The following is a 26970-nucleotide window of genomic DNA, read 5'->3' as shown; positions in this document are numbered from 1 at the left end:
GGGGATGGAGTTAGAGAATACTATGAAAGGAAAGGTCTCACCCGAGTGATGAAGCTGAAGGGTTGTCCTTCCACACCTGAAGTCTCTGGACGCAGTCTGAAGTGAAGCATGCTGGGGTGGCACTCATTGCAATTGATTAGGTTGCAATCAGCGGATGCAATATTATTTGATAAGAATTGGGAGAAGCATACGGGAAACTGGGCCTATGCTTGGATCCCAGGACTGGGGAAACACACACACACACACACACACACACACACACACACACACACGTGTGAAATAGAATAGGCAGGTCCAAAACTAACGGATTCAATGTCAGTTTTGTAGAAAAACATGGGATTTAAAACAGTTTTGCAATGAAGAGTCATTCTTTCCCTTTATACTCTATAACTCTTTTTTAGTATATAGGAGAAACAATCTTATTATACTCATGATAAACTGAATAAAACTTAAGAGGCAATATCATTATCAACCTTCCTTGGATTCTGATAAAATACACTAAACAGTGTAGACTAGAGGAAATATAATGAGATCAAGAAAACTATTTATTAGTTCTCTGACAACTTATTGTAACAGGAGAAAAATCCTCTGATGAATCTTTAATTATGATAGTCACAAATCTGAAAGCACACAATAGAATGAATGACATGACGCTCGTTGTTGTGACCCCAACAGGAGTTTGGGACAATTAGCATGCAGATAATGTCAGCCTGAGATGGAACAGAGTGACAAGGGAACGTATATAAGCACTGACTTGCAGCAGCTCTGCTCTCTTGATTGGGTCACTTTCATCACAGCACTCTTCATTTGTTTTGTGACCCCAACAGGAGTTTGGGATTATTAACTTACAAATGACAACAGCCTGAGGCAGGGACACAGAGAAGTGAATGTATAAAAGCACAGACTTGGAGCAGGTCACTTTTTTTGGCTGTTGCTTCTTCTCCTGGTCAGAAGCATTTTGGCAGAGGTGCTCCAGGGATCTACTTCTCCTAGGAACAGAACACATGTGACTCGGTTAGCTGGTAAACATTTAAGATCCCTCTATAGCCATGAGCAACATTTACCTCAGCTGATAATTCTTTATCTTATGGGACTAAACTTTTGATAAGTATACTTACACTTTATGGACCTAGCATACTCTTTTTAAAAAATATTTATTTATTTTCCTTTTTGTTGCCATTTTTATTATTGTTGTAATTATTATTGTTGTTATTAATGACGTTGTTGTTAGATAAGACAAAGAGAAATGGAGAGAGGAGGGGAAGACAGAGAGAGGGAGAGAAAGAGAGACACCTGCAGATCTGCTTCACTGCCTGTGAAGCGACTCCCCTGTAGGTGGGGAGCCAGGGTCCCCAACCAGGGTCCTTATGCACTTCGCGCCATGTGCGTTTAACCTGTTGTGCTTCTGCCCAACTCCCAGACCTAGCTTACTCTTAACCCTTGATGCTAATTGCTTATTTTGCCTTTTACTCTTTTCACCCTAATAAAACCTGTTGTTTAAGCCTGTTCCCAGCACCCCGCTATGGCTGTGAATCCTTTATGCACTGAAGCCCTAAAGCCAAGCCCTGTCCGGTTAAAGTTTCAACACATTTAGTATGACTCTGGATTGATCCTGATCTTTTCAAGTGTTGATCTTGGATAACTTAGTTTCAGACTTTGACCTTTTGCCCATTTTCCTAGCTAGAATTCTTCCCTCTCATTCACAATGATTATATGAATAAACCTCCTTTGCTTAACTTTAAATGGAGCCACTTATTTTGCATTATCTAGATATTTGCCCTTTACCCCTGCATAAAGCCTTGGATTGTTTAAACCTATTCCCAGCGTCCTTCAGTCAATCCTTTACGCGCTGCAGCCAAAGACCCCCTTTTTATTTAATTTTTTATTTCTAAAAAGGAAATATTGACTAAACCAAGGATAAGAGGTATACAACTTCACACAACTCCCACCACCAGAACTCCATATCTCATCCCATCTCCTGATAGCTTTCCTATTCTTTAACCCTCTGAGAGTATGGACCCAAGGTCATTGTGGGATGCAGAAGGAGGAAGGTCTGGCTTCTGTAATTGCTCCCCCGCTGAACATGGACATTGACAGGTCAATCCATACTCCCAGCCTGTCTCTTTCTTTCCCAAGTGGGGAAGGGCTCTGGGGAAGCAGAGCTCCAGGACATATTGGTGGGGTTGTCTGTCCAGGGAAGTCTGGTCGGCATCATGCTAGCATCTGGAACCAGGTGGTTGAAAATAAAGTTAACCCACAAAACCAAACAAATTATTGACCAATCATGGACCTAAAGGTTAGAATAGTGAAGATGAAGAGTTGGGGCCCCTCCAAATTTTAGTTATATTCCAAAGGGCCTGTGGCTATACTGGTTTGTTTGTTTTTGCCTGAGCCTGAAATCTGATATGCAGGTGGATCTTAATTATTGTTTGGGGAGGTGATGTCATGGCTGGCAGGACCAGAAAGCTGGATCAGGGAAGAGAGTAGCTCCCAAATATGGGAAAGGTGTATACATATTGTTGACTGTAAACCCCATCAATTTGATGTGATCTGGGGCCCATATTCATCTTAGGAGCCTATGTAACCTCTGCATCCTTGTAGATCTGAGCTCACATTCTGTGGTCATGAGTAGGAACTTTCTAAGCTGCCCCAATATAAGGACCCATCTTCCTCAGGTGTGGCATAGAGTATATTGTGCAACCTCCCTTCGGAACCTCCATTCTCTACTATTGTTGATCCAAGTTGAGGGCAAGGTCCTATGGGGGCCCACAAAGGGGTCTATTGTGTTGTTCCTGATGGAGATGACTCATAACAATGGAGAGAGGGATTTATTTGAGGTCTAGGCCCATCATGCCTGTTTGGGAATCTCAGAACCCCCGAATAGGACCCTAGCTGATAGGGTGATCTAATAGTGACTAAAGAGTCATCGTTAAAGTATGCCAGTCTCTTGCCCTTATTCAGCTTTTGCAGTCCTTGCTTTGATGAGGATAGTTTTGGAGTGAGTGAGGGAACTGTAATAGGAAATAGATGAGGGGGGTACCTAAGTCTAAGTAGACACTATTTCATTGTGAACTTTATACTGACTCACTACAGACTATTGTGTATTTTTGCAAAGCCTCTTTTAATAGTTTAAACAATTCTTCCTTCAACATCCTCACATAAGTGCAGAATAAATACATATATACATTCTTTTCTTTTCTTTTTTTTTAAAGATTTTATTTATTTATTAATGAGAAAGATAGGAGGAGAGAGAAAGGACCAGACATCACTCTGGCACATGTGCTGCTGGGGATCAAACCCAGGACCTCATGCTTGAGAGTCCAAAACCTTATCACTGCGCCACCTCCCAGATCACTATATATATTTTTTTCTTTATGTGAGCACTGCTCATCTCTGGCTTACAGTGTTGCAGGAGATTTAACCTGGGACTTTAAAGCCTTAGGCATGAAAGTTTCTTTGCATAGCCATTATGTTAATTACTTTTGACCTGTTTTTTTTTTTTTCAAAATAGAGATTGAGAGGCAGGAGTCATGTGGTGGTGTGTCCTAAGCTTACATAGTACTAAACACAAAGACCTGGCAAGGATCAGGGTTCAGGCTTCTGCTTCCAATCTGTAGGAAGAAAGGTTCACAAGTGGTAAAGCAGTTCTACAGGTATCTCTGTGTCTCTCTCCCTGTCTCCCATCTGCTTGCTGCCCCTCTCAAATTCTCTCTGTTCTACCAGTAAAATGGAAAAAAAAAATGGCCACCAGTAGCAGTGGATACATAGTGCCAGCATCAAGCCCCAGAGATAACCCTGTTGGTAAGAGAGAGAGAGAGAAGGAGAGAAAGAGAGAGAGGAGAGAGAGAAGGAGAGAGAATGAGAGAGAAAGAGAGAGAGAGAGGAACTGCAGCACAAAATTTTTCTTTGATATGTTAATATGGTGAGGGCCAGGCTCAAACCTGGGGCATATACATATATATTTTTTAAATTTTGGATTTGAAGGAGTGAGAACTCATTTACCTTGTTTAAAAAAAGGTTGCTAAACAGAAAATGTTTATCATTTTTCTGAGTCTCGGTTGTATGTTTCATAAACTCTATCAATTATTTAGTAGCATACTTTTATAAGTTACAGAGTGTATGACATTTTAATATTTGAAATAAATTAACTCAAAATTGGCTTCCTTATTTTTATGAAGCTGAAAGTAATAACATAATCCTACCAATCTTATTCATTCCTTAAGGATTTATTTTTATTTTATATATGTCAGACTTTCACATAATGCAGAGAGGTGTGGGGGCATGAAGCATAATGGTTATGCACAAAGACTTTCATGTCTCAGGTTTCTAGGTCTCAGGTTCAATCCCCAGTACCAACATAAGTCAGATCTGAGCAGTGCTCTGGTCTTTCTGTGTCTTTCTCTCTTTAATTTTTTTAAATGAGAGGATGAGATAGATAGATAGATAGATAGATAGATAGATAGATAGATAGATAGACAGACAACATGTTGAACAGGAGAATGAATCACAGGCCTCAGGCTTATACTCTTCCACCAACTGAGTTTTTTCCCTGGCCACCCAATCTCATTATTTTTGATGATTTGTATAATAGATCTACAAATAATAGCCTATAAAATGTATAACATTACATTTTAAGGAAAATGTTCTCTAGTAAACTGCTGAAGGAATTTTATGTTTTTGGAAAAATGTAGTCAATACATTGGAAAATCCATTCTAGAAGTGAAAACCTGATGAGCTATTTTACATACCACCAACAGTGATAAACCTACCTGTTCTGCTAACATGTCACATGGTAATAACTATTACTATGATTACTATTATTAGTGTTAATGTTAGCATTAGTAGTGGTACCAATAGAAACCTTTTATCTATTCTAGCAGGTATGTTGTAGTGGTATTTAAATATAACTATTATTATCATAACAACTAAAGATGCTAGTGTTTCATGTTTATAAGTACTCTTTATATAAATTTGTTGACCGAGTGCTGATTTTTTGCCAGCATTTGTTAGGTTGTCTGTAAGATTTATTTTACTAAATAGAAGTTTTGCATACAGTTTGGACCTAAGTCTTTTTTTTTTTTTTAAAGAAAGGATTAATTAACAAAACCATAGGGTAGGAGGGGTACAATTCCACACAATTCCCACCACCCAATCTCCATATCTCACCCCCAACCCTGATAGCTTTCCCATTCTCTATTCCTCTGGGAGCATGGACCCAGGGTCATTGTGGGTTGCAGAAGGTAGAAGGTCTGGCTTCTGTAATTGCTTCCCTGCTGAACATGGGCATTGACTGGTCGGTCCATACTCCCAGTCTGCCTCTCTTTCCCAAGTAGGGTGGGTCTCTGGGGAAGCAGAGCTCCAGGACACATTGGTGGGGTCTTCAGTCTAGGGAAGCCTGGCTGGCATCCTGATGACATCTGGAACCTGGTGACTGAAAAGAGAGTTAACATACAAAGCCAAACAAATTGTTGAGCAATCATGGACCCAAAGCTTGGAATAGTGGAGAGGAAGTGTTAGGGGGATACTCACTGCAAACTCTAGTGTACTTCTGCTTTCAGGTATATATTTTGCAGTAGTTTATGGATACGTGTGAACATATGCTCTCTCTCACAGAAACTGGTGTATATCTAGGTTTTGGGACTTTGTTAGAAAGTGAACCACCTGAGATGGAATTAGAGAATACTATGAAAGGAAAAGTCTCAACCGAGTAATGAAGCTGAAGGGTTGTCATTCCACACGTGAAGTCTCTGGACACAGTCTTAAGTGAAGCATGTTGAGGTGGCAATCATTGTGTTGGTTAGGTTGTGATCGGCAGATGCAATATTATTTGATATGGATTGGGAGAGGCATGCGGGAAAGTGGGTCCTATCCAATGGTTCCAGGACTGGGGGAAGCAGAGGCTCTATAGTGGAGATGTGAGTTTCCTGCTATATTAGGGTTCAAAAAGACAATTGATAGTTAATGTTATCATCACATTAATTGGTAATTAGGTTAAGTTTGAAAAGTCCTTTGGTTAGGGTTTGCTCTACAGTACCCAGTATCTTGTATATAACTGTGCTATTGGTTGCTTCTGATCTACTTGGTCTAGGCTTTTGATAGAGTCTGCATATCAATTACACAGCCTATATATTAAAAAGATTCAGTTTGTGTTTTGAAAAACTTCGAGACATACAATTAATTTTCCCCCTCTCGTATTAATTAACTAGTGATGTATATGACTACATTTTACTAGGAGTGTACATAAACACCATTCCCACTACCAAAAGACTGTGACCCATCCCTCTCACCCACTCCCACCCCCCACTGTCCCAGGAAGCTGCATGTCTACCCCTCACCACTGGGTTTTTACTTTGGTGCCCTACTTACGATTTGGTCAGGTCTTGCTTTTAGTTTCCCTTTCAGATCTTCTTAACTTCTGTTGATAATTGGGATCATCCCATACTCATCTTTATATTTCTGACTTAGTTCACTTAACATAATTCCTTCTAGCTCCGTCCAAGATGGCTCAGAGAAGGTGGGTTCATTGTTCTTGATAGCTGCATAGTACTCCACTGTGTATATATACCACAGCTTTCTCAGCCACTCATCTGTTGTTGAGCACCTGGATTGCTTCCAGGTTTTAGCCTTTATGAATTGTGCTGCTATGAACATAGGAGTACACACCTCTTTTTGGTTGGGTGTTATGGAGTCCTTGGGGTATAACCCCAAGAGAGGAATTACTAGATCATATGGAAGGTCCATGTCTAGCTTTCTGAGAGTTTTCCAGACTGCTCTCCACAGAGGCTGGACCAATTTACATTCCCACCAGCAATGTAAAAGGGTTCCTCTGTCCCCACAACCTCTCCAGCATTTGTTGCTGCTGTCCTTTTTGGTGTATGCCATTCTTACAGGAGTGAGGTAGTATCTTAGTGTTGTCTTAATTTGCATTTCTCTGACAATCAGTGACCTGGAGCAGTTTTTCATATGTTTGTTAGCCTTTTGTATCTCCTTTGTGGTGAATGTTTTTTTCATATCCTCTGCCCATTTTTGGATGGGGTCATTTGCTTTTTTGGTGCTAAGTTTGCTGAACTCTTTATATATTTTGGTGATTAGTTTCTTGTCTGATGTATGGCATGTGAAGATCTTCTCCCATTCTTGTTTAATAGTTTCTTTGGATGTGCAGAAGCTTTTCAATTTGATGTAGTCCCATTGGTTTGTTTCTGCTTTAGTCTTCCTTGCAATTGGGTTTGATTCATCAAAGATGTCCTTGAGGTGTATGTGGGAAAGTGTTTTACCAATGTTTTCCTCTAAGTATTTGATTGTTTCTGGTCTGACATCTAGGTCTTTGATCCATTTGGAGTTGATTTTTGTTTCTGGTGAGAGAAAGTGGTTCAATTTCATTCTTCTGCATGTTACAACCCAGTTTTCCCAGCACCATTTATTGAAGAGAGCCTTCTTTTTCCATTTAATCCTTTGGGTCCCCTTATCAAAGATTAGATGTCCATAGGTGTGGGGATTTATTTCTGGACTTTCAGGACCTAAGTCTTTAGACACACATACACACACACACACATTTATGTGTGTGTCAGACTAATATATATAGACTAATATATACTATATAGACTATATTATATAACTATATTATATATAATTATATATTACATAGACTAAATAAGCATATTATATTACACGTATAATTATATTATATAATATAATATTATATCATAGTATTACTATATTATATATATTATATAACTATATTATATATAATATATAGACTAATATATAATATATTTACAAATATTTTCCAAGTGATTTTTCTTTCATTTTGACACAGCAATTTAAAAATTTTTTTTAATTATTAATTTGGTTTTTACCATTCATAATTTTCATTTTCTATCTTAGATATATTTGTTTGGTCCAAGAATACAAAAAGCACTTTGGTATTAGATTTTGTGATCCTTTTGAGCACATAAGAAACTTTTTTTTTCATTTAATTTCAGATAAAGTCAGAGAGGAAGAGAGAAGAGAGAAAAGAAGAGAGATGGAAAAGAACAGACCCCTCACCACCACTCCTCTGCTCAGAACGTTTCATTTATTTCTGGTTCTCATATATAATTCAGCGGCTCAAACACTGGTTTTCATATATGGGGTAAAGTATGCACTCTACTGAGTAAACTACTCACTAGGCCCATATTTCTTTTTATAAACTTTTCCTTTTAAATTTGGTTCTTTGACTAAATTTGACTTGAATTTTGTTGTGGGCATGATTAAAGTCTGTTTTCACACTGGTTCCAGCACCACCTGAGTGTATTGTTTTTCTCTTTTATATTACCTTGAGACCATATCTATGAGGATCTATTCTATTCTTATCGCAATATTATATACACTTGGCTATCTTTGTTTGGATAAAGAGTTAGAATCAGACAGTGAAATCCTACAACTCTGACCATTTTATTTTTATTCCTCAGCCTTTCTTTTAAAATCTTCATGACATCTTGTCAATATGTTCAAGAAAAGCCCTTCTATAATTTTGACTGAGAAAATATAGAATACGTAGCTCAATTTGAGGAGAACTAACATCTTAATAATATTGGGTATACTTACTCATGTATTGTAGCATAGTTCTCCAAACATTCAGGCTTTAATTTTCCTTCTCCATGTTATGTGTTAAAGCAAACTGGGAGATACCATAGTGGTTATTCAGAAAGGCCTTCATGCTTGTGGTACTAAATATTCCAGGTTCAAAACCCAATATTTCCAGAGGCAAGAGTTGAGCATAGCTGTGGTTAAAAAAAAAAAAAAAAGTTTGGACATATTTTGTTGTGTTAAATTCTAGATGATTCCATGGCGGGGGTAGATAGCATAATGATTAAGCAAAGAGACTCTCATGCCTGAGGTTCTGAAGTCCCAGGTTCAATCCCCTGCACCACCATAAGCCAGAGCTGTGCAGTGCACTGGTGTTTCTGTGTCTTTCTCTCTCTGCATCAATCTTAAAAATAAATTAAATATTTTAAAAATTAAAAAAAATCTAGATGATTCATATAGAATGATTTTGTAATATTTATAATTATAATTTACAAGAATTTATTGCTGTAATACATCAAATATACATATATAAGCATATATATATGATTTTCTTATTTACTGTAATAGTACTAAACCTACTGGTTTGTTATTTACTATTATTATTTGCCTCCAGGTTTATAACTGGGGCTTGGTGCTGGCACTCTGAATCTACTTCTCCTAGGGACCATTTTTTCCATTCTATTGGACAGAACACAGAGAAATTGAGAGAGGAGGGGGAGGTAGAGAGGGAAGAAGACTCCTGTACCTGCTTCACCACTTGTGAAGAGTATCTCCACTGAAGATGAGGAGCTGAGTGCTTGAACTTGGATGCTTGCTTGGGTCCCTGTGCTTCATATTGTGTTTGCTTAAATAAGTGTATACTTCTTGGGCGCCCAATGATTTATTACAATATATTTTTATTTTTTTTTATGTTTTTAAATTACAGGATGACAGGTCGACAAGGGTTTGAATGCACACCATTTCCACCACCAGAGTTCTGAATCTTCACATTCTCCACTTCAATCTACCACAGTTCCTCCTTGTAGTCATGGGCCAATCATCTTCTTCTCTACAACTATCTGTCCAGATTTTTTAAAAGTTGCCCCTTCTTTTCCTGATTCAATCCTCTCTTTCCCTCTAAACCACTCATGACATGAAAGCTACCTCCATATGTCCCCCTACTTTTCCTTCTCTCTCTCTGGGTGCTGAGGGAGCTGGAATGTGAAGTTCCCTTATCTTCATCCTATCACTTCTCCCCTGCTGGGAGTATGGATCAAGGCTGTTTATGGGGAGCAGAAGGTAGGAGTTCTGGCTTCTGTATCTGCTTCTCTGTTGAGCATGGGCACTGAAAATCCATCCATACCCCCGGCCTGTTTCTATCTTACCCTAGTGGACCACAGCACTGGAGATGCAAGGGTCCAGGACACATTGGTGAGATCATCTGCCCAGAGAAATTAGGGTGGAGTCATGGTAGCATCTACAGCCTGGTATCTGGAAGGTGGCATGACCTAAGTTGAGACAAGTTGGTTAATGAACAGGAACCAGAAATTAGGATCAGAGCAGATGAGATTAGGGATTTTCGGGTAGAAGAAAGCTAGGGAAACCATTTTAGGCATGTTGCTGGGGGCATACAACTATATTGTTTTGTTTGTGTTTGGTAGTTAATCTGAAGTTGGATGACAGTGTTGTCTGAGAGAATGGTGTCAGAGTGGAGGACCAGATTTGAAGAGTTGCAAGGTTGACTTCTCAGGCTGAATTTCAGGTTATAGTCCACACTAGGATTTCAATAGCAGCATAATGCAGGGTGGCAGCACCAGTAGCAATTTGGTTAAAGTTGACAGGGTGGGTATAGCAGTAAAGAATCATAGAAAAGGAATTTCAAGAAATATGGGCATATCCTAGAGGTACCAGGACTAGGAGAAATGCATGTCTTAAAGATGATGCAAAGGGTTCCTTATAATCTTGTAGAAAGTCAAAATATCAATAATTAATAATTGTAGCCAGGTTAGTTGGGGGGGCTAAGTATCTGTATTATTACAGTTGACCTCACTATGATCTGAACACTTTTAGTGGTATCCCAACCTTCTTGTATTTTAAATACTTACAAGGTCAAAAGTTCTTGACCTACCTGGCCTAAAGGTGCAATTGATTTAAATGATTGCTAAGCTTTATTTTCTGATACAGTGTTAGAAATCTATAAACAATTAATCCCCTTATCAGAGTATGATCATTTTGCTAATCTAAGATAAATATTAGCAAGAACTAGTATTTGTTCTTAGGGCTATAGTCTAGGCACTGGGGAACTTTAGATATTAAATCTATCCACCCCTCCCACATGTCATATTGCTACTGATAGGACTATATAGGCCTCCTTCCTAGGTAATCACAATATTCTTTCCCATTTTAAATACAGGTTGTATTGTGTCTGGTTGTTTATTTTATGTATGCATGTTCAGTTCTCTAAATTCCATATATGAGTGAGACCATCCTATACTTTTCCTTTACCTCCTTGCTTATTTCAATAAGCATAATATTCTCAAGTTTCATCCATTTTATCCTAAATGATGTAAAATAATCTTTTTAATTGCTGAGTAATATTTCATTGAGTATATGTCCTATAAGTTCTTTAACTAATCATCTGTGGAGGGACATTTTCATTGCTTCCAAATGTCTGTTATTGTAAATAATGTGGCTATGAACATGGGGTGCATATATCTCTTTGCATTCATGCATTAATTAATTGTCTCTTTTGGATAAATGTTTAGGAGTGGGATTTCTTGGTTGTAAGGTATTTCCATCTGTTTTTGCTTAAGGATTCTCCACACTGTTCTCCATAATGGTTGTACCATTTTGCATACCCACCAGCAGTTTATTAGAGTTCCTAAGGTGGGTATGATTGTGGCAAATTCCTTTAGTTTTTGAGTATTTGGGATACCTTTATTTCACCCTCATACTTCAAGGACAATTTTGCAAGGTACAAAATTCATGGCTGAAATTCCCTCTCCTTTAATGCCTACAATATGTCATTCCACTCTCTCCTTGCCTTTAGAGTTTGTAAAGAAAAGTCTGATGAAAGTCTCATATTTTTCCCTTATGATGTAACTTCTTTCCTTTCCCTAGAAGCCTGCAAAATTTTCTCCTTGTGGTTCAGTTTTAATAATTTTACCATAATGTGCCTTGGTGTTGATTGCTTTGGATTTGTGAACCTGGGTGATTGATCTATATACAAAATTTATATATTCTGAGGATTGCCTAGGTAAGGGAGATTTTCATCTAAAATGTCTCTAAATGTTCCCTCTGGACTTTTGACCCAGTCTACCTCCTTAGGTATCCATATAACTCATATATTTGACCTTTTTTATGCAGTCTGCAATTTGACAGAGAGTAGCTTCATTCTTTCTAAACCTTTCCTCTCCTTCATCTTTGAACTGAAAGAGTGGGATAATTGTCTCTGCTAGATTGGGAATTCTTCCTTCTGCATGTGTGAGTCTATTACCTAAACCTTCTACCTGAGATTGAACTGCACTAAAGATGTCTTTCAGTCCTTGCAGTTCTGTTTGAAAATTTTCCTCCATGCTGTTTAACTGCTTAGTGAACTGCTTTGGGATCTTCTTTCACATTTTGTATCTTCTTATCAAATTCCAAAGAAAAATGCTCTTTCTACTCTTGCTAATATTTTTGTAAAGTTCTCATAAGATATCTATAGTCTGTCTCTGATAAACACTCTGTGGATTTCGTCTGATTTACTTTTCTCTGTTTGATGTGAATGATACTTAACTTTCTGCCTGTTTGCTTTCACATGCATGGTGTTGGTTATCTAGGCCAGCAGGTGGCGGTGTTGTGGTTTTTGCTTTCCATTTATTTGAATCTGTGGTGGTGGGTGGGGGGGAGTTGTGTTTTTGGGCTAGCTTGTGGGCTGAGTTTTGCCTTTGTCTTAAATTCAGACTGAGAAAAAACAGGAAACAGAAACCTGAGTCAAAGATTGAGAGGCTTTAAACTCCAATTTCTTTTCAAGGGGGAGTCTGCCAACTTCCTTACTAAGAAGTGGTGGGTTGGTGCTGAGTGCTGTCAGCCCAGAGCTCTCATTTTGACCCACCGTGTCTTGCATCCCACTCCTGTTTCCCTAACCTCATGTGCTGGCACCCACCTGAGGCTGTGGGTTTTTTCTAGCTGTTGATTATGTGTCCAATTAGGTCTCTTTTGTGTTTAATAGTTGTATCAGAGAGAGTGAAGTTCTTATTGCAGTTAGTCCATAAACCACACCTCCTTACAATATATTTTTATAATTTAGCTAGAATTTAAACATAGAAGGACATATCACCCACAAGTAAAAAAAAATTCACTTCTTTGCTTTAAAACCAACTAATGTCTGTGCTTTCTGATCATTTTCTTGCCTTATCCTGATCAGCATCTCTAATTAAGTACTAAATAAATATTAAATAATCGTGTTCCTTGTTTTTGCAGTAGAGAAAATCTAGGTAAATATTTGTCATTAGCTTTCATTCTTTCTTTTTATCTTTCATTCTTTATTACTTTATTGGCTAGAGATAGAGAGAAATCAAGAAGGAAAGAGAAGATTGAAAGGGGGAGAGATATCTGCAGCACTGCCTTACTGCTCATGAATCTTTCCTTCTGCTGAGGGGTTGGACCTGGATCCTTGTGTACTGTAACTTGTGCTCTCAACCAGGTATACCAGCTGGCATTATGTTTTTATATTTATTTTCCCTTTTGTTGCCCTTGTTTTTTATTGTTGTTGTAGTTATTATTGTTGTTGTTACTGATGTCATCATTGTTAGTTAGATAGGACAGAGAGAAATGGAGAGAGCAGGGGAAGACAGAGAGGGGGAGAAAAAGATAGACACCTGTAGAACTGCTTCACTGCTTGTGAAGTGACTCCCATGCAGGTGTGCAACCAGGAGTTCTACCTGGGATCCTTAAGCCTGTCCTTGCACTTTGTGCCACCTGTGCATAACCTACTGCACTACCCCCCGACTCCCAATGGAATTTTTTTTTCTCGTGGGTGTTGTGTATCAGATTGAGGAGGAAATTTTATCTTTAATGAATTGAGATTATTTTTTAAATCACTTGTTCACACTAAACTTCAATAGCCAATAGACAGTGCTACTAACAATAGCCTGCGTATGGATAAAGAAGATATGGTATGTATCCATAATGGAATCCTACCCATCCACAGGAAAAAGATGTAACTTTTCAAACTTCTAATTTAGTAAATAAATAATGATATGCAGTATTATAAGATTACAGCAGTATATGTCCACACCACAGATGCCACCAAAGTGCAAGTCTCTCTCTCTTTCACTCTCTCTTCTTGCCCTGTAAAGTTTAATCTCTGACAATAGAGACCTGGGTTTGAATACAGGTCCTTGCACACTGTAACATGTGAGCTCTACATAGGTGCACCACTCCTAATCCCCTAAAATATAAAACTTTTTATAATATAAACAAATTTAATAAGTAAACAAACTTAATTGAATTCATTAATAAATTCAATCAGTAAACCTTTGCTCCATGAAAGAGTGAGGCCCTATTCTTAAAACAAGAGAGATAATATGATTATATCTTGAAATATAACCCTAGCTATTATCTTGAAATTAAATAATTAGTATGAGAAACAAGAAAAGGATGTTGAGGTATAGAATAAATATAGGTGTGAAAATTTTCAATGAAAAACTTACTTTTACAGTGTCAAAATTAACAAATGCCATGACTCAAGATTTTTATTAATAAATCTATTACTTTTATTACCCTTTCCTTAAAGATGACTATATTATATTAATGAAAATGTATATAGCAATGTATACAAATTTAAATGTGAAGTTTTTAGTTTTAATAAGCTTAGTGAACACAAATCATTCATCATTTTCTTACTGAACTGAGAAAATTCAGGTGGCAAGAGAATATGCCTGAGCTATCTTATGAGAAATACATATAAAAACAATCATCTAAATAACATCTCTGCCAGTCAGCCTCCAAACACAAAACCCAGACTTCTCCAGATTATCCAAATGCCCAAGAAACACAGTGATTTAACTACAGACATAAGAACTAGACAGAGATAAGATAAATTAGCCCACATCAAAACATATCACTCTAATTATAAGGAAGACTTATATTAAGGGTACTATGGTTTGAGTGTTTCTTAGTAAGCAAAATTCAACCTGTGCAATAGGTCTTCAACAGCAGAGGATACTTGTCACTATGAAAATGTGAATAGCTTTATAGAAAAGTTAAAACCTGAGCTGGACCTCTAACTACAGAAATTGTGGTGCGTGTGTGTGTGTGTGGGGGGGGGAGGCAGGGAGGAGATGGATCTTGAAGGATCAACAAGCAACCTAATGAGGACAAGCATCTCTATGATGCATTACATGAAGAAACGAACTTCCAGTTGCTATTAAATTGAAAAGTCGCAAGTAAATGCTTAGGAAATTTGCAACAGTGGTCAAGAGAGGAGGTCACATTCTTCCATTTCCATAATCTCCACCCTATCACCACAATAAGTAGACCCAGGAAGGAAGATGCTACATCTCTAGATGAGCATGTCAGTAGGAGAAAGGACTACTAATCTGAATTTTTGCAGTGGTACCTCTTTTTCTAGCATTTGCCTGCAGCCCAGTGTAAGTAAGTTTATCCTTAGAAGGGTCATCGCAAAGATTCTGTATATAAAGATAGAGTTTTGGTTGAGATAGGCAACACACTTGAATCTCTTTTTCTTCTGATCATAGAAGTCAATTCATCTATCAAAGCCAACAGATCTGATGTAATTTGAGCGTTAGTATTTTCTTTGTAAGTGAAATGAGAAACTTGGCTCATAGTTGCCTGACAGAACAGACTGTGTGTGGGAAATTTCTGAACTGAATACAATTGCTTATAACCTTTGAGTTAATTAATAACATATGTCCTCAAGTGGGTAGAAATCCCAGTGTTATGGGAAGTAGCTTCATCTAGATAAATGAATCATGTGGTGTCATTCTTTTCCCTTTCGTTCCTCAACTCCTTGGAGACCCTCCAACCCTGAAAGATTCCCCAAAAGCAAAAAGAAGGGAGGTGAGTGGAAATTAAGAAACAAAGACAAAAAGGGATAATACAAACTAAAACTTGAATTGGTCTCAGTGTATTGTATCAAAGCAAAGAACTCTGGGGGGACTGGCTGGAAAAGCTTTCAGGTCCTGGTGCATGATGGTTCTAAGTTGGAGATGAGAATGTTTTGCTTACACCTGTCATGGGGAAGTGAGAAATTTTAATGTGTGTCAACAGCTGTAAACCATAATTCCCCAATGAAATTATATAAAAATGATAAAAGTACTCAAAGAAAACACACTTTTTTTCTGAAAAACCATGTTTTTTTTTTTTTTTTGCTATTTGGCTGACTTTTTCATGTCTTACTTGTTTCACATAAAAGGAGGAGAAGTAGAGACATTTTAATAGATATTTTATGGGGGGCCTGTTAGTGGCACACCAGGCTCAGTGTACAAATTACAGCATGAAAGGACCCAGGTTCAAGCCCCAGTCTCTATCTGCAGAAGGGAAAGCTTAGCTTCATGAGTGGTGAAGCAATACTGCGGGTGTCTCTCTCTCTATTTCTCTATCTCTCTTCTGTCTCTATCCCAAATTAATTGATTTAATGACAACAAAATATACTTTATCAATCGTGACTTTGCTGACACAACAAAGATATATTTTCCTGAGATCCTACTATGTTTTGTATTGAGACTAAAAAGATTACTTTGTTAAAACCATTAGAACTCCAAAACTGATGGATAACACACATATTCAAGACAGAATTATCAAATTAAAATAGGATAGGAAATACAGTTGGCCAAGTAAGACATCCATCCTCGTATGTTGCACAAGCCAAGTTCAAACCCTGCCACTGCATAAGAGGTGTCAAGGGAAAAGTAGAAGCTCTGGAGCTGTGGTGTTTCTCTCCTTCTTGTCACTTTCTAACTTGTTACCTGAATGAAAATGTAGTCCAGTGAAATCCCGAGCCTCTGTGCACCTCTGTGTTTTAAATCTGTCCAATTTACTACATGGTATATCAATGTAGACAACTCAGATGCCAGATTAGGAACAGATTGCCACTTTCAAGGGTGAGGGTAGCATCTGATTTAATTTAAACAATACTCCAGAATTTTCTAATTACATGGAATCTTCCATCTATCATCCAGAGCATGGCATTATTCAGCATCATGATAGAAACCTTATAATTGATATCAATATCACATATAATAAAATCATGGGGTGGCAAACATTGATGTTATAACCAGATCTCATACTGGTGATAGCTTAGCTCTATTTATAAGAAGGGGACTGTAGATCAAGTTACAAATTGCCCTCTAATCTTATTTTAACCTTAGACAGTATCAGAATTGTTTAGTCTAACAGGGTTAGATTGAAATGGTAGGAGAGGATACTTAAGATGAAGCAATGATTGCATAATCTTGGCTAAGGTATTTACAGAGTCATCCTCTAATTGTCTTCTTGCAGAGGTTTTTATCCTCTTGCAGCTGATAAACAGATTGTAGACAGGCTGAAAACAATCTTAACTAGCCTTTGTCTAACCGGGGAAGGCATCCTATTTCTTGGTTTGAGTGAGCTAGCCAAGAAGTATAGGAAATCTGGCAGAGTTTATCATACAAATACCTCAGTACAATTCAAATGAACTAGAGTATAAAAATGTAGTTAGTCCCGTTCAATTAATTTTTCTTTTTCTTTTTTTTACAAAAAAGCGTACAAAGTTATGTTCTAGTTGAAGATTTCAGACTGAAATAGCAGTATAATCAGGGTGTCAAGAGGGACTGTGAAGACCTTAGAGTTTAGAAGTTAATGCAGATTTAAGTGTCCACCAGCTTAGATAGGAAGCCTCTCCTGTCTAATATGTTAAGCAGTGAATTTGGAAAAACCACTAAGATTTGTATGTAGATTCAATGAGTGAACATTTTATATGTTGTAATAATGTATGGCACACAGCAAATATTATATGACTTAGGCTAGTTATCTGGTTTTCAGTGTTAATACTTGTCTCAACCTAGTAGTTAAAGCACTATGCACTTGTTTTTCATAAATTAGAAATCTAGGCACAGTATAGTTGTATTCTCTGAAAGTCTGTAATGTAGAAGTAATTTTGGGTTACAGTTTTATCTGAGTACTTGAAAGGGAAAGATCTGCTTTGAACATGACATGATTATTTAAAAAACTAATTCTTTGTCCATCTTGAGACTGAAGATCAATATCTCACTGACTGTCTACCTCATCTTCCCTTACCTTCCTTGCTAGTCAATGACTTGGTGTGGCTGTCAGCTTTTCCCAATTTAGCAAGACAAAAATCCCTAACAAATGGCTATAGAATAAAAACCTGATTATGTTTACCATAGACTATTGCTTAAGAGAAAGTTGTAAGTTCTGGGCAGTTTCCAGGGAAAGAGATCACACTGGGTGTAAACACCAGATGAGTAGAATAATTGGGAAATATTTTGGAGTATATTGATTATAGAAATGTTTTCTAAATGAGAAAATCCTTAGGGTTAGAGATAGTTCACCTGGGAGAGTGCACACCTTCCAATGAGCAATACTAAATCTATACTAAATCTAGCATATAACATCTAGCATATAACAGAACCATGAACAGTATTATGGATAAGCAGTTCTATAGCATTTCTACCATACCTTTTGAATTCCTCTTTCTTACATCTGTTTCTCTCTCTCTCTCAAGAACAGATAGTATTTTTTCCCATAGAGTGGTATACAGAGAAGAATACATTAAAGATGTATCATCAGCACCCCAGAAATCAACTCCCCAGAAAATAACTTGGATCCACCTGCATATCAGATTTCTGGCTCAAAAAAAAACAAAACTAGTATAACCACAGGACCTCTGGAATATAACTAAATTATGCCTACTAGATATCTACAAAATGAAGCCCCCCCCCCCCAACTCTTAATCTGCACTATTCCAGCCTTTAGGTTCCTAATTAGGCAACAACTTGTTTGCTTTTATATGTTGACTCACTTTTCAGCCACCAGGTTCCAGATGCTACCATGATGCCAACCAGACTTCCCTGGACAAAAAACCCCACCAATGTGTCCTGGAGCTCTGATTCCCCTGAACCCTGCCCCACTAGGCAAAGAGAGAGGTAAGGCAGGCTTGGAGTATGGATCATCCTGTCAACACTCATGTTCAGCGAGGAAGCAATTACAGAAGCCAGACTTTCCACCTTCTGCATTCCACAATGACCTTGAGTCCATACTCCCAGAGGGTTAAAGAATAGGAAAGCTATCAAGGGAGGAGATAGGATATAGAGTTCCTGTGGTGGGAACTGTGTGGAGTTGTACCCCTCTTATCCTGTGTTTTATTTCAGTGTTTCCTTTTTATAAATAAAAAAGGAATTACTCTCCAATAAATCCATGGTATTTATTTATGCAAAAGATAGGTCAGAAGACATGAAAAGGAAGGAAGCAATACCATTCACAGTTAAGCCCCAAAGATCAAATATCTAGGAATGAATCTAACAAAGGATGTAAAGGATCATTTTTTTAAATGTTTTATTTATTGATTAAGGAGAAAGATAGGAGGAGAGAGAGAAAGAACCAGACATCACTTTGGTACATGTGCTGCTAGGGCTTGAACTCAGGAACTCACACTTGAGAGTCAAGTGCTTTATCCATTGCACCACCTCCCATACCACAGGATGTAAAGGATCTTTTTAAGAAAAACTATAATACACTGTTAAAAGAAATAGAGGATGACACAAAGAAATGGAAGAACATCCCCTGTTCATGAATAGGGAGAACAAATATTATTAAAATGGCAATTTTTCCAAAAGCAATCTATAGATTGAATGCAATCCCTACTAAAATCCCAATGATATCTTTCAAGGAAATCGAACAGATTATTCAAAAATTTGTGTGAAAATTCTAAAAAACCACAAATAGCAAAATACTCTTAAGGAAAAAGGAGAAAAATGGAGGCATCACAATTCCCTAACTTTAGGTTATACTACAAAGCAGTATCAAAACAGTGTGGTAATGGAACAAAAATCATCATATGGATCAATGGAATAGGACAGAGAGCCCAGAACTCAATCCATACATATACAGATACCTTATCTATGACAAAGGGGCCAAATCTACCCATTGGGGAAAATAAAGCCTCTTTAACAAATAGTGTTGGCAGAATTAGACAGCCACATGTATAAAAATTAAATTAGACCACCTATTAACACCATACGCCAAAATTAACTCAAAATGGATCAAAGATCTGGATATCAGACCTGAAAGTATAAAATACATAGAAGACTATATAGGTGAAATATTTCATGACATTAACACTAAAGATATATTTGGAGACTTCACCCCATGGGCAAAAGAAACAAAAATGAGTTTGAAAAAGTGGGACTATACCAAATTAAAAAGCTTCCATACATCAAAAAGAAAGCTCCATAAAGATAAACAGGAAATCCAGCAAATGGGAGAACATATTTGCACACCATATTTCAGACAAGCACTTGATATCAAACATATAAAAAGAACACATTCTGCTCAACAAAAAGAAAAAGAACAACCCAATAAAAAAGTGGGCAGAGAACATGCATAGACAGTTTTCCAAAGAAGAGGTATGCATGGCCCACAGGCATAAGCAGAAATGCTCTAATTCACTCATCACCAGAGAAAAACAAATTAAAACCACACTGAGATACTACCACACACCTGTAATAATGGCCTTCATCAAGGAAACAGGAGAAGATAAATGTTGGAAAGGTTGTGGAGAGAAAGGAACTCTAATACACTGCTGGTGGGTATGCAAAATGGTACAACCATTATGGAGAACAGTATGGAGAATCCTTAAGCAAATACAGATGAAAATACATTAAGACCCAGCAATTCCACTCCTAAGCATTTATCCAAAAGAGATAATATCACTAATGCAAAGGGATATATGCACCTCCATGTTCATAGCCATATTATCTACAATAGCAAACATTTGAAAGCATGCAAAATGTCCATCCACAGATGATTGGTTAAAAAAGTTATGGGACATATACTCAATGGAATACTACTCAGCAATAAAAAAGATGATTTTACATCCTTTGGATAAAATGGATGAAACTTCAGAACAGTATGCCTATTGAAATGAACAAGGAGGTAAAGGAAAAGTATAGGATGGTCTCACTCATATATCGAATTTAGAGAACTGAACATGCATACATAAAATAAACAACCAGACACAACACAACCCATATTTAAAATGAGAAAACTATTGTAGTTACCTAGGGAGGAGGGGGGAGCTCATAGACTTTTGGTGGCGGGGAAGATATGAAACTCTAGTCTTATCACTGTTTAGTCCTATCAGTAGCAATATGACATGTGGGAGTGGTAGATAGATTTATTATCTCAAGTTCCCCAATGCCTAGACTATAGCCCTAAGCACAAATACTAGCTCTGGCCAATATTTATCTTAGATTTGCAAAATGATCATACTCTCATAAGGGGATTAACTTTTTATGGATCTTTCTAATGTATCAGAAAATAAAGCTTTGCAGTCATCTAAATCAATTGCACCTTTAGGCCAGTTAGGTCAAGAACTTTTGACCTTATAAGTATTTAAAATAAAAGAAGGTTGGGATACAACTAGAAGTGTTCAGATCATAGAGAGGTCAACTGTAATAATACAGATACTTAGCCCCCCAACTAACCTGGCTATAATTATTAATTATTGATTATTTCTACAAGATTATAAGGAACCCTTTGCATCATCTTTAAGACATGCATTTCTCCTAGTCCTGGTACCTCTAGGATATGCCTATACTTCTTGAAATTCCTTTTCTATGATTCTTTACTGCTATATCCACCCTGTCAACTTTAACCAAATTGCTACTGGTGCTGCCACCCTGCATTATGCTGCTATTGAAATCCTAGTGTGGACTATAACCTGAAATTCAGCCTGAGAAGACAACCTTGCAACTCTTCAAATCTGGTCCTCCACTCTGACACCATTCTTTCAGACAATATTGTCATCCAATCTCAGGTTAACTACCAAACTCAACCAAAACAGTTATATGCCCCCAGCAACATGCCTAAAATGGTTTCCCTAGCTTTCTTCTACCCTAAAATCCCCAATCTCATCTGCTCTGATCCTACTTTCTGGTTCCTGTTTATTAACCAACTTGTCTCAACTTAGGTCATGCCACCTTCCAGATACCAGGCTGTAGATGCTACCATGACCCACCCTGACTTCTCTGGGCAGATGATCTCACCAATGTGTCCTGGACCCTTGCATCTCCAGTGCTCTGGTCCACTAGGGTAAGATAGAGACAGGCTGGGGGTATGGATGGATTTTCAGTGCCCATGCTCAACAGAGAAGCAGATACAGAAGCCAGAACTCCTACCTTCTGCTCCCCATAAACAGCCTTGATCCATACTCCCAGCAGGGGAGAAGTGATAGGATGAAGATAAGGGAACTTCACATTCCAGCTCCCTCAGCACCCAGAGAGAGAGAAGGAAAAGTAGGGGGACATATGGAGGTAGCTTTCATGTCATGAGTGGTTTAGAGGGAAAGAGAGGATTGAATCAGGAAAAGAAGGGGCAACTTTTAAAAATTCTGGACAGATAGTTGTAGAGAAGATTATTGGTCCATGTCTACAACCTTAAGGGAACTGTGGTGAATTGAAGTGGGGATAGTGAAGATTCAGAACTCTGGTGGTGGCAATGGTGTGGATTCAAACCCCTGTTGACATGTAATTCTGTAATTAAAAAAAAAAAAGAATTACTCTCTCCACTGGTATGGAGACTATTTAAATTACATTTAGACACTGCTGTTGTGGTTATAATATGCAAATTAATAAATACTGAAAATCAGCCTAATTTTTACATTTGTATATTTGCCACTATTACCTGTTAACATTTTGTAGTGAACCTGGTCTGCAGGTGTCTTTCTGCTTTCCATTCCTCTCTTGATTTCTCTCTGTCCTATCCAACAACAATAGCTGTCACTTGCTGTGGCAGGATGCAGGAAAAGGAGGTTTGGAGCAGAAAGGGGAACACAATCCTTTATTTGTGCTGGCACCTCAGAGTTGTGTGAGTGAGAAGCAGCTTGGGCCACGTGGAGGTAGCAAAAATGGCCACCTTGCGCAGCAACCTTCCCTGCGTCTAACCACCGAAGTGAAAGGCGGGCAAGAGAGACTGAGGTGTGGAAGAAGAAGGGCTTTTATGGGAATAACTCTCTCGAGAATGGGAAGGGGGAGGAGTAACCATAGCACTCCAGGGTAGGATAATAACTCTTGTGAGAATGGGAAGGGGGAGGAGTAACCATAGTACTCCAACTATCACGGGGAATCAACAGTGCCCTGAGGGCACAACATGGCAGATGTGACTGCAACTGCACAATTTCCCAGCATCTCCCCCTTTCCTTATATCTAATGGCCACAGTATAGGAAATTTAGAGTGGAGCAGGCCTAAATGTTTTTAAGGAATGCCATGCTCAGGTGGCAAGATGTAGGATGTCACAAAACCTTCAAAGAAGAACTAATACCTCTACTTTTAAAAATCTTCCAGAAGACTGAAGACACTGGAATGCCCCCTGCCAGCTTCTATGAAGCCATCATCACCCTGATACCAAAAGCAGACGGACACAACCAAAAAAGAAAACTACAGACCAATATCTCTGATGAACATAGATGCAAAAATATTGAACAAAATTCTAGCCAACCGGATACAGCAGTATATCAAAAAGATTGTTCATCATGACCAATTGGGGTTTATCCCAGGCATGCAAGGTTGGTTTAATATACGTAAATCAATCAATGTGATCCACCACATCAACAAAAGCAAGACCAAAAACCACATGGTCAAATCAATAGATGCAGAGAAAGCCTTTGACAAAATACAACATCCCTTTATGATCAAAACACTACAAAAAATGGGAATAGATGGAAAATTCCTGAAGATAGTGGAGTATATAAACAGAAAACCTACAGCCAACATCATACTCAATGGTGAAAAACTGGAAGCATTTCCACTCAGATCAGGTACTAGACAGGGCTGCCCACTATCACCGTTACTATTCAACATAGTGTTGGAAGTTCTTGCCATAGCAATCAGGCAGGAGTAAGGAATTAAAAGGATACAGATTGGAAGAGAAGAAGTCAAACTCTCCTTATTTGCAGATGATATGATAGTATACATAGAAGAACCTAAGGAATCCAGCAAGAAGCTTTTGGAAATCATCAGGCAATACAGTAAGGTGTCAGGATATAAAATTAACATTCAAAAGTCAGTGGCATTCCTCTATGCAAACACTAAGTTAGAAGAAATTGAAATCCAGAAATCAATTCCTTTTACTATAGCAACAAAAACAATAAAATATCTAGGAGTAAATCTATCCAAGGAAGTGAAAGACTTGTATACTGAAAATTATGAGTCACTACTCAAAGAAATTGAACAATGTTGTTTTCGATGGGTTATGTTGTTTTCACCGGGCTGGCTTCATGGGCGGGTAACAGATGACCAGGAACTCATGGTTGAGCTGTAGGCAGTATCTCTTTATTCATGCAGGACGCAACACAATCTAAGACGAGCTAAGTTAAACTCAAAGTACAGTACAGTACTACTCACAATGCTGTCTTTATATATACTTGCCAAGTAAGGTGGAAACAGGATGTGACATAGAGAAGGTGGAGAGAAAAGTGACTGGTGAAAATCAGAGTGTGACAAAGAGGGGGCAGATTAGGCGAGAATCCTATCACTGAACCACAAATGCCCTGGAGGGAGGGTGGAACTTGCTAACAGTGGTTATGTAAATAGAATGAAGTGGTTATGTAAATAGAATAGTGTTAAGCAGGGGGGATTTAAACCAAATGAAACAGAAGGGGTCTCATGCATACCAACAGAAAAAGATACAAAGAAATGGAAAGATATTCCATGTTCATGGGTTGGAAGAATTAACATCATCAAAATGAATATATTACCCAGAGCCATCTACAAATTTAATGCTATCCCCATCAAGATCCCAAACACATTTTTTAGGAGAATAGAAAAAATGCTACAAATGTTTATCTGGAACCAGAAAAGACCTAGAATTGCCAAAACAATCTTGAGAAAAAAGAACAGAACCGGAGGCATCACACTCCCAGATCTCAAACTATATTATAGGGCCGCTGTCATCAAAACTGCTTGGTACTGGAACATGAATAGACACATTGACCAGTGGAATAGAATTGAGAGCCCAGAAATGAGGCCCCATACCTAGGACATCTAATCTTTGACAAAGGTGCCCAGACTATTACATTACTATTAGCAGAGTCTCTTCAACAAATGGTATTGGAAACAATGGGTTGAAACATGCAGAAGAATGAAACTGAATCACTTTATTTCACCAAATACAAAAGTAAATTCCAAGTGGATCAAGGACTTGGATGTTAGACTACAAACTATCAAATACTTAGATGAAAATATTGGCAGAACTCTTTTCCACATAAATTTTAAAGACATTTTCAATGAAACGAATCCAATTACAAAGAAGACTAAGGCAAGTATAAACCTATGGGACTACATCAAGTTAAAAAGCTTCTTCACAGCAAAATAAACCACTACCCAAACCAAGAGACCCCTCACAGAATGGGAGAAGATCTTTACATGTCATACATCAGATAAGAGTTTAATAACCAACATATATAAAGAGCTTGCCAGACTCAACAACAAGACAACAAATAAACCCATCCAAAAATGGGGGGAGGACATGGACAGAATATTCACCACAGAAGAGATCCAAAAGGCCGAGAAACACAGGAAAAAATGCTCCAAGTCTCTGATTGTCAGAGAAATGCAAATAAAGACAACAATGAGATATCACTTCACTCCTGTGAGAATGTCATACATCAGAAAAGGTAACAGCAGCAAATGCTGGAGAGGGTGTGGGGTCAAAGGAACCCTCCTACACTGCTGGTGGGAATACAAATTGGTCCAACCTCTGTGGAGAACAGTCTGGAGAACTCTCAGAAAGCTAGAAATGGACCTGCCCTATGACCCTGCAATTCCTCTCCTGGGGATATATCCTAAGGAACCCAACGCATCTATCCAAAAAGATCTGTGTACACATATGTTTTTGGCAGCACAATTTGTAATAGCCAAAACCTGGAAACAACCCAGGTGTCCAACAACAGATGAGTGGCTGAGCAAGTTGTGGTAGATATACACAATGGAATACTACTAAGCTATAAAAAATGGTGACTTCGCCGTTTTCAGCTGATCTTGGATGGACCTTGAAAAAATCATGTTGAGTGAAATAAGTCAGAAACAGAAAGATGAATATGGGATGATCTCACTCTCAGGCAGAAGTTGAAAAACTAGATCAGAAAAGAAAACACAAGTAGAACCTGGAATGGAATTGGCGTATTGCACCAAAGTAAAAGACTCTGGGGTGGGTGGGTGGGTGGGGAGAATACAGGTCCATGAAGGATGATAAATGACATAGTGGGGGTTGTATTGTTAAATGGGAAACTGGGGAATGTTATGCATGTACAAACTATTGTATTTACTGTTGAATGTAAAACATTAATTCCCCAATAAAGAAATAAATTTAAAAAATTAAAATAATAATAATAATAATAAATAAAATAATCCAAGAAGGATGACAGAGGACCTAGTGGGGGTTGTACTGTTATATGGGAAACTAGGGAATGTTATGCATGTACAAACTATTGTATTTACTGTTGAATGTAAACATTAATTCCCCAATAAAGAAATTAATAATAAAAAAAAAAGATGTAGGATGTTTTCTGTCCTGCCTCCTTCTCTGGAGGCAGAGTCAGGAACTCAGGAAGTACATAGGATAGGGGGCGGGGAGAAGGGAGAAGCACGAAAAGGTAAAGACTAAACCACAATCTCCTGGAGGCGGGGGGGGGGGGGGGGGGGGGGGGGGGGGGGGGGGGGGGGAGTGAGTGAGACCAAACCAATGTAACAGAAAAGACCATGTAAATAGACCACAATGTCAAGTAATGTAACAGAAGCAGAACTAGATCCCAGAAACAGAACTAGATCCATACCAACAAATAGCTATAACAACAATAAGAACTACAATAAGGGCAACAAAACAGGGAAAAAATGGCCTCCAGGAGAAGTGGATTTGTAGTGCAGTCTCCAAGCCCCAGTGATAAACCTAGAGGCAAAAAAAAAAAAAAAAAAAGGCAATTGTAGGTTAATGCTATGAAAGAAATCTCTTTCCATCCTGGCATCTCTAAATGGAAACAAGATTTCCAAGCCACCAGGAGAAAGGTAGCATAAAGGAAATACAAAGAAACCACGAAGGAAATTTGTGATGTGTATGTGAACAGCAAAATGAGCAAAGGTGAGTGGTTAGTTGCCCACCCTTACCCCAAGCTCAGAAACTGATTGATTCCAGGCTTCATGACA

Source organism: Erinaceus europaeus, chromosome 2 (assembly GCF_950295315.1).
Source record: "Erinaceus europaeus chromosome 2, mEriEur2.1, whole genome shotgun sequence".
Classification (NCBI taxonomy): domain Eukaryota; kingdom Metazoa; phylum Chordata; class Mammalia; order Eulipotyphla; family Erinaceidae; genus Erinaceus; species Erinaceus europaeus.
The sequence above is the reverse complement of the archived record's forward strand: the minus strand, read 5'-3'. Positions refer to the sequence as shown.